At 38.1% G+C, this 8,925-nt stretch overlaps 1 pseudogene; it reads left to right on the top strand.

Moving 5' to 3' along the window:
- Nucleotides 1-1,484: 1,484 nt before the first annotated feature.
- LOC488586 lies at nt 1,485-2,759 on the top strand (annotated as a pseudogene).
- Nucleotides 2,760-8,925: the final 6,166 nt, after the last annotated feature.

Below are 8,925 nucleotides of genomic sequence, written 5' to 3'. Positions count from 1 at the left end.
CCTTCTCTGCCTTAGGTTTTCTTTGACACCCCAAAAGATTGTTCCACTTAGTCCAAGAATTCATCTCCTGGGAGAGCTCTTCAAACAATGGTAGAAGGGGACAATGGATAAATGTTCCAGTCTCCCCACCATCTGGTAGAACAAGTGTGATATTTGCTTCTCAAGATGTTTTCTGCAATATTGAACCCCAACTTCCCACAATGGTAACCCATTTAATAAAACATTCTAATATTTCCTTTTCATCTTCCCCTTAACCTACAGTCCACACTTCTCCATTTGTGCTTTCTGAAAACATCTCCCATACAAAATACTTAAAATCAAGTCTTTTTATCTTAGGTCTGTTTTTGAAGGAACAAAATTGAGAGTTGGTGCCAAAAGTAGTTCCTGAAGATAAGATTCAGGAATCAGTCCATTTTCTAGTCAGAGGACAATAGGGATCACATTCCTGGGAGCTACCTAGCAATACTGTAGAATCATAATTATTAAAACTCTCATTTCTCCTGGGTTGGACTGAAATAGAGGTGGAAGAAGAAGTACTAGTTTACACAAGAGCTGTAGCACTTGATGTGGAGGCAAAGGTAACTAGAAGGAGCATGGAGTTGCCCAAGAAGCCTTTATATAGAACAATGATAAGCTTGGGGCAGCCAATTATCAACTAGCATCATTTGAAGACACTTTTCTCTTAAGTAGCTAAATATACATTGAACTGAGTATTTTTGTCTAGAATTTGATCATAAACATCTTGAAGATACAAAGAAGACTGAATATACATCCACAGCAGGTCACCTATGCTAAACTCAGGTCCCTGACAGAGAAGGAGTGAGACATTGAGACTGGTATGGGAGTATTTAGTTGAATTCTTGAGAGGCATGAATCCTGTTATTCTCAGCTCTCTAGGCTGCCCAAGTGTCCCCATTCCCCAATCTTGCTGTATAGAAGCCTGACATTTTGTCACTGGATAGAGATTAAGCAAAGGCTTCACCTGAGGCACATGCCTTCACAACAGTGTTTGTCCTCATAAGTTTTTGTTCCTTCCTCCCTGCATTGTCTCCCATCTATTGGAGGAAGCAGCTTATTTACCAAGGGAGCTGCAAGACCTGGTAAATATGTGTTAACAGGAATAAGGAGAGTCTCTATACAGGAGAATCTTGAAAGTCTTATGACCAGCAGGGTGGTGGACTATAAGACTGGTTACAGGAAGAATTATTGATATAGTCATCCTCCAATGACTCAGTATTCAATCTAAGCCAGCTTTGTCGGTTTGCTGAGATGGGTCTCAGAATCTCGAACATGATGGTGGTGGTAAATTAGTTGGAGATGCTGGAACAGCTTTGAGAGGTTACTGAGATAAAGATCCAGTGGCTCAGGGAGGTAAGCAAGTTTTAATGGATTTATTACCTGATATAAGATATCCCATTAGATGGCTATATTCCCTGGGAAGACCCAGAGGACACTCCCTTCACTAAACAGCAGAGAGGCTCTACAACTGGGGATGCTCATAGCTCTCAGCACCCAGCCCAGCTTCCTTCAAAATGTCTACTGTTCTGGGGCAGCCCAGATGGCTCAGCAGTTTAGTGCTGCCTTCAGCATGAAGGCATGATCCTGGGACCCGGGATTGAGTCTCACATCGGGCTCCCTGCATGGAGCCTACTTCTCCCTCTGCCTGTGTCTCTGCCTCTCTGTCTGTCTCTCTCTCTGTGTGTCTCTCATGAATGAATAAATAAAAAATCTTTTAAAAAATGTCTACTGTTCATTAAATTCTCTGCAAGCTCAGCTTGGAGGGTGATCACTCCACACCCTGAAGTGCATATGGGTCAGTTAAAGCATACTCCAATTTTGATGCTGAGCATGATGCTCTGAACATTGAAATGGCCATCAAGACCAAAAGTGTGGATTAGGTCACTATTATCAACATTTTGATCAACCACAGCAATGAACAGAGACAGAATATTGCCTTCTTCTACCAGAGAAGGACCAAAAAGGAACTTGCATCAGCATTGAAGTTAGCCTTGTCCAGCCACCTGGTGACCATGATTTGGGGCCTATTGAAAACACCTGCTCAGTATAACACTTCTGAACTGAAAGCCTCCGTGAAGAGACTGAGGACTGGTGAGGACTCCCTCACTGAGATCATCTGTTCAAGGACCAACCAAGAACTTCAGGAAACTAACAGAGTCTACAAGGAAATGTACAAGACTGATCTGGAGAAGGACATAATTTCTGACACATCTGGTGACTTCGTCAAACTGATTATTACCCTTGCAAAGTGTAGAAGAGCAGAAGATGGCTCTGTCATTGATTATGAACTGATTGACCAAGATGCTTGGGATCTCTATGATGCTGGAGTGAAGAGGAAAGGAACTGATGTTCCCAAGCGGATCAGCATCATGACCAAGAGGAGTGTGTGTCACCTCCATAAATTATATGAAAGGTACAAGAGCTATAGCCCTTATGACATGCTGGAGAGCATCAAGAAGGAGGTCAAAGGAGACCTGGAATGTTCTTTCCTGAACCTGGTCCAGGACATTCAGAACAATGCCCTGTATTTTGCCAACCAACCATACAACTCCATGAAGAGCAAGGGGACTCATGATAAAGTTTTGATTAGAAGCATAGTCTTTTTCAGTGAAGTGGACATGTTGAAAATTAGTTCTGAATTCAAGAGAAAGTATAGCAAATTCCTGCACTACTACATCCAGCAAGACACCAAGGGCAACTACCAGAAAGTGCTGCTGTACCTGTGTGGTGAGGATGACTGAAGCCCACCATGGAATGAGCATCTAGGAGTTGTGCTTCTTTGTTTCCAGTTAACAGTTCTAGAAAATAGCCTGTGACTAACAGTCCTCTTTTACCCACCACCACAAGGATGATGGATGTTAGCATAGCTCCCTCCCCATCCTTATTTCAGTTGCCTAAGCATTGGCTGCCTTTCATGTCTAATCTCTCCTTTTAGCCAAAGAAATGAACATTCCAAGGAGTTGGAAGTGAAATCTATGATGTGAAACACTTTGTCTCTTGTGTACTGTGTCATAAACAGATGAATAAACTGAATTTTTGTTATAAAATTTTTTTAAAAAAATTTAAAATCAGAGAATATATTAAAGAGGTAGACAGTGACATGATTGACCAAATGGTGGCTGTTCTCTGCAGGAAAGCTTAATGTTATAAGATGTTGTTATGGAATTAGGCTTTATAGGATGGGCTCCAACCATTGTGTGAATTATAGTATTCTAGAATAGCAGAGACCAGGAGATGTCTGAGGTAAAGTGGGCTTTATTTTATATAAGCGACAGTTTCTAGGTGGTAATTAGAATCCTAACCCTGAACGATCTATAGCAATGGTTTATGAAGCTCTTGAATGCAACCTAGTTGAGGAGCTATTCGATAAGGATACTGTTTGGCTTTTAACAACAACAAAAATAAATCAAAAATGGGTGAGCAGAGACATTTGAAGTCAGACCCCACAACAGAAAAACACAAGCAGCCTACTAGTTTTCAAGAACTCATTCCAACTGACTAATAGGTTCTCCTATTATTGTGGGAACTTAGGGATGACAGTGAAAAGTGAGGTCCTAGTTTCTTTCCATCTGACAAATGGTCCCATGAGTTTGTGGACCCATTCTATATCTGCTTCCCTGTCTCATTGCACATAATTGAGATGGATATGCTTAGCAAAACCTCCTGGCCAGTGGAAAAGGAATCATTATGGTACAAAAAGTCTAGTCAATATCCCTAAAACTATCCCCATTAGCCATAATAGTGAATCAGAAACAATAATACACTTTGGGGGAATCCCTGGGTGGCTCAGTGGTTTAGCGCCTGCCTTTGGCCCAGGGTGTGACCCTGGGGTCCTGGGATCGAGTCCCTTATTGGGCTCCCAGCATGGAGCCTGCTTCTCCCTCTGCCTGTATCTCTGCCTCTCTCTCTCTCTCTCTTTCTCTCTCTCTCTTTCTGTGTCCATCATAAATAAATAAATAAATAAATAAATAAATAAATAAATAAATAAATAAATCTTTAAAAAATAATAACACACTTTGGGTGAAATTATAAATATTGGTTCAAAGTAGTAAAATGACAGTTTCCACTCTATCCCCATTCATCACACCAAGATGGCTTTTTTAAAAAAATGAATGGATCATGGGGCTGATAATAAATTATCACTAATTAAAGCAAACAATAGATAAGTTGCAGCTGCTGTGCTCTATATATGGTGGTAGCTTCTGCCAGAGGTCAACATTGCTTCTGGCACTTGTTATGCAACTCTTGATCTAGAACTGGAATCGGCAATATTTCTTCATAAAGGGCAACTCAGTAAAAATTTTAGACTTACAGGCCCTATGTTCTATGTCACAATTACTCAACTCTGTCATTACAGCACAAAATGATCCTTGCACAATATGTAAATAAATGGATGTGACTATGTTCCAATAAAACATCACTTATAAAAATAGATTTGGGTTCAGATTTGGCCCATGGGCCATAGTTTGCCAAATGTTGATCCAGAGAATATTATTTTTCTATCAGGAAGGATGTTCATCTTTACTTGAGCAAGAAATCAAACCATATTCACTATCTTTTTTAGGGCTATTTTAACTCCCCTATTCTCTATTTAAAAAAATAACTATCTTGACTCTTTGGGTACGTTCCACTGGTCCATTATATTGATGACTTTATACTAATTGACCTGGTGAGTAGGAATTATCAAGAACAGAATGGATCCCCTAGTGACACACAGGTACCAGAAGGGTGGGTGAGAAACCCTACAGTAAACAGAACTCTCCCCCATCAATGAAATTTTTGGAGGTCCAATGATCTTGGAATGAGGGGACATTCACTGTATGCTAAAAGACAAGTTACTAGATTCTTATCACAATGAAAAAGATGCATGATGCTGTTTTTTAGGTTTGGACATAGCATATAACATTCTCTGTAATACTTCTTCAAGTCATGTATCAGGTGACTTCATAGGTGGAGAAGGTTCTTCATCAGATTTAGGATGAAGTACAAGCACTCAGATTCTGGGACCATATGATTCAGAAACCCAGAACTAACCCATATTAGAAATGCATGCTATGTGGAATTTCGTGTATGTCTCAAATGAAGTTGAAGTGCAGATCTCAAGGAGAAAACTACTCATCATATTAAAAGGAGCTTCTGGGGACGCCTTGGTGGCTCAGTGGTTGCATGTCTGCCTTTGGCTCAGGGTATGATCCTTGGAGTCCTAGGATCAAGTCGCGCATTGAGCTCCCTGCATGGAAGCCCCTTCTCCCTCTGTCTATGTCTCTCTCTCTCTCTCTCTGTGTCTCTCATGAATAAATAAAATCTTTAAAAAAAAAAAGGAGCTTCTGTTATGCTACTTTTTAGTAAGGACTATGTGTCTGACTATGGAATGCCAAGTTGTAACAAAACTAGAGTTGTCAGTATAATCTAGATACTATCACATCCACTAAGACATAATTTGAGTGTACATAATAGAATTCCTCTGTATGATGGGAATGGGATATCTGTAATCAAACCTAATTTGATCCAAAAGACACACATATATTACCTGAATACGTGACTACATAAACCTCTCGCCTATTCCTGTTACACAATTGGCTCTCTCTCAAGTCATACACCCTGATGGTCTTGTTGATGTTCCCTATTCAATTGAAAGAAAAGAAAAAAAAATCCTAAATCTAGTTTACAGATGGGTTACCTTGATATCTGAGGGAAAGCCAGAAATGAGCATTCTCACACATAGCTCCATTCAAAGATTCAAAGGACATAATGAGGACAAATCTTCCCAGCGATAAGAACTTTGAGCAACACACTTGATCATATCCTTTTAGGGAAGAAGTGGTTGAGATAAAGACATATATGGGTTGTTCAGCAGTGGCAAATGATTTGGTTAGTTGGTTAGGGGACTAGAAGGAACAAGATTGAAAGATTTAATAAAAAAGTTGTAATAAAGAGAAATGTGGATGGGACTATGTGAATGGACCTTAAATGTGAAGATTTTTATGTTTCATGTCAATGTCCACAAGAGAACATGCACTGCAGAGGAGATACTGAAGAACACGAGAGATAAGATGATTTGTCCAGTAGATGTCAGTCAGCCTCTATCCTTTGCTAGCCCCTTGCTTGCATGATTAGCCAATGAGCAGGACAGCTATGATGGCAAAGACAAAGGCTATGAATGAGCATAAAGGTAGGGACACGCTTTTGCCAAGGCTATACAAGTCATAGACATTGCTGAACATCTGAACTTTCAACAGCACAGAACCACTGGCTAGCATGTTGTACACACCAAACCTCTTATATCATGAAGGGAACAATGTTTCCCTTCAATGCAATTGAAACTTACTTTGGAACAATATTTTTCTTCCTTGCACAGATACTACTATCCAAGTCTTTGACAGATTCACTATTATGATATATATATAGACTTAGACCCAAGGAAGTCATTTTATAGCAATAGAGATGTAACAATAAATATGTGCCCATAAGATTCACCAGTCTTACCATATAGCACATGACCCATAATTTCACATCCTGAATTTTAGAATGAACACTCAAAAGTTTAAGATAACAGCTAGGAGGAGATATTCTGCTGGGTTGGAGCAATCTCTTAGAGAATGTGGTATAAATATTGAGTCAGTGGCAAATAGATGGCATTGTGTGTCCAGGAGCTAGAACACATACAACCAAGAACCTTGGGACAGAGTAGGATTGGCTCTTATTGCCATTCTCAGTGATCTCTTTGGAGAATTTTTATTTACTCTCCATGGAACTTTAGTCTCTAAAATTGTCTGGATTGGTTTCATCAATGGGACTGTAGTTTGCTTCACTAATGTTTAGTTTAGGATTTTTAAGAGATTGTAGCTGCCATCATCCTTGAATACCAGTAATTAAGTATTTTCATAAAGTATTTAGGAAATGCTAGGGATTAACAGCGGCAGTACTGCTTATATTTTATCTCATGTCGCCTTGATATACCTGAGTTCACCTAAAATTGTAGTTTCTGACAAGAATGCATCAGGGATAGAGATGTTTCAAGAACAATTTTCTGCTGAAGATGAAAGTATAGGCATAAGGCCTAAGGTATCCTTTGGGGAAAACCCAACATAAGTTATATATCTCAAATATGTAATGTATAAGTTAAATATATGTAATAATATGAATATATGTTCATGTATATATATACATATGTAATATATATGGTATATATGAATACATATAGTAATATGAATATGTATATATTAAATACACATAACACAAAACCAGTTATATGACTTTATATGGATACTGAGTATATTGTTTCTCCTCACAGACAGATCTTGCCTAGCAGTCTTGTAGGCTAAGAGAATATGTGAGTCATCTCTGATCCTAGCAATAGGAAACATACTAAAACCATTCTAACTCATAATGAATATAGACACAATATAATTAGATCAGCAAATCAAGCAGAGAATTCAAGGTCTAAATGGAAGACAATTAAAATGGTCCTCATTATTCACGCTGAGAAACTGATCTTGGACAGCACATGCATTGCAAGAATTGTTATGAGATAAAAGGGCAAATAGCCTGCACAGTCTGACCAGTAGCACATTCCCCAACATGTTCTTGGAAAAGCTTGTAAGTGAAGAATTAAACCTACAGAATTAAACAGTGGAAAAATGGTTCCTTTTGCTGCAGCAAGAAAATCATTGGTTTATAAGTTTAGAAATGTATAGAGAAGGCTTATTAGGCACCAGGAATAATCTAGATGCCTGAAATAATGTGTGAAACACAAGACACCATCACTTTAAATTTTCTTCTTCTATTCATATGGATGTCAAGGGTCAGAGCTAAAACCTGAAACTTCAGTTATCAAATTCTCAACAGTTAAAATTAATTACAAATACTTCTTAATAAGTCAAATGTTGAAAATATATTCTTAAGATAGAGATAAAATAAATGCTGATAGAAATAGTTCAGAAAAGTCAAGCAAAATAATTTAAATATGTAATATTTTCAAGTCATTTTAACCCAGTTTAATGTGGAATTAACTGTTTTGATTTACTTCACTTTGCTTTACTTTGCTCAATCCAGAGTTGTTTCTTTTTTCTTTCAATTCCTTTGCTATCACCACCATGTTTAATAAATGATCTGTTCTGTTACATATTTTTATTAACTTAAGCTTATGTAAATTTTTTGTTGTTGTTATTTGGCCCTTAGTACTTTCATTTGGTGGCAGGTATTGAGTGCCTGAAGGTGGGAGTGGAAAGAGATTTAGATGAGTAACTTTATTTTGGTACAAACACTATAGTAAAACGACAAAGGGAGGAAAATGAAAGAAGTACTGAAAACTGTACCTTTTCTGACCTGCTTTTTGGTTTAATTTATATCTTATGAGAATTTAGAAAATCAGACAAAATCATTCATTGGAAAAATATAAACTTTCAAATATCATTGCACTGTAATCTCCCAATAAATTAAAGTGCAATGAATATTTTTATTAAAACTTAGTAGTCTGCACTAAGTAAATAGGTTTTCTGGGGAAAAGTTACCATTGTGTTTTTTATTCAACTTTTGTAGAATAAAAATTTTTCATTAATAATCTAGATATCATTTTAAGCATTGTACGGACTTGAATTTTGAGTTAATATCCATTTCCATAAATGTATCATATAATTCATAAAATTATTTCGTCTTTCATATCGGAGAGGGGTTAGATAATCTCAGAAGAGAAGTATAGAATTATTGCTGAATATTGGGTATCCCTGGGTGGCTCAGCGGTTTGGCGCCTGCCTTTGGCCCAGGGCACAATCCTGGAGTCCCTGGATCTAGTCCCACGTCGGGCTCCCTGCATGGAGCCTGCTTCTCCCTCCTCCTGTGTCTCTGCCTCTCTCTCTCTCTATCTCTCTCTGTCTATCATAAATAAAGAAATAAATCTTTTAAAAA

The sequence above is a fragment of the Canis lupus genome, chromosome 38 (genome assembly GCF_011100685.1).
Source record: "Canis lupus familiaris isolate Mischka breed German Shepherd chromosome 38, alternate assembly UU_Cfam_GSD_1.0, whole genome shotgun sequence".
NCBI lineage: Eukaryota > Metazoa > Chordata > Mammalia > Carnivora > Canidae > Canis > Canis lupus.
Note: the sequence above shows the minus strand (reverse complement) of the source record. Positions and strands in the feature narration are given on the sequence as shown.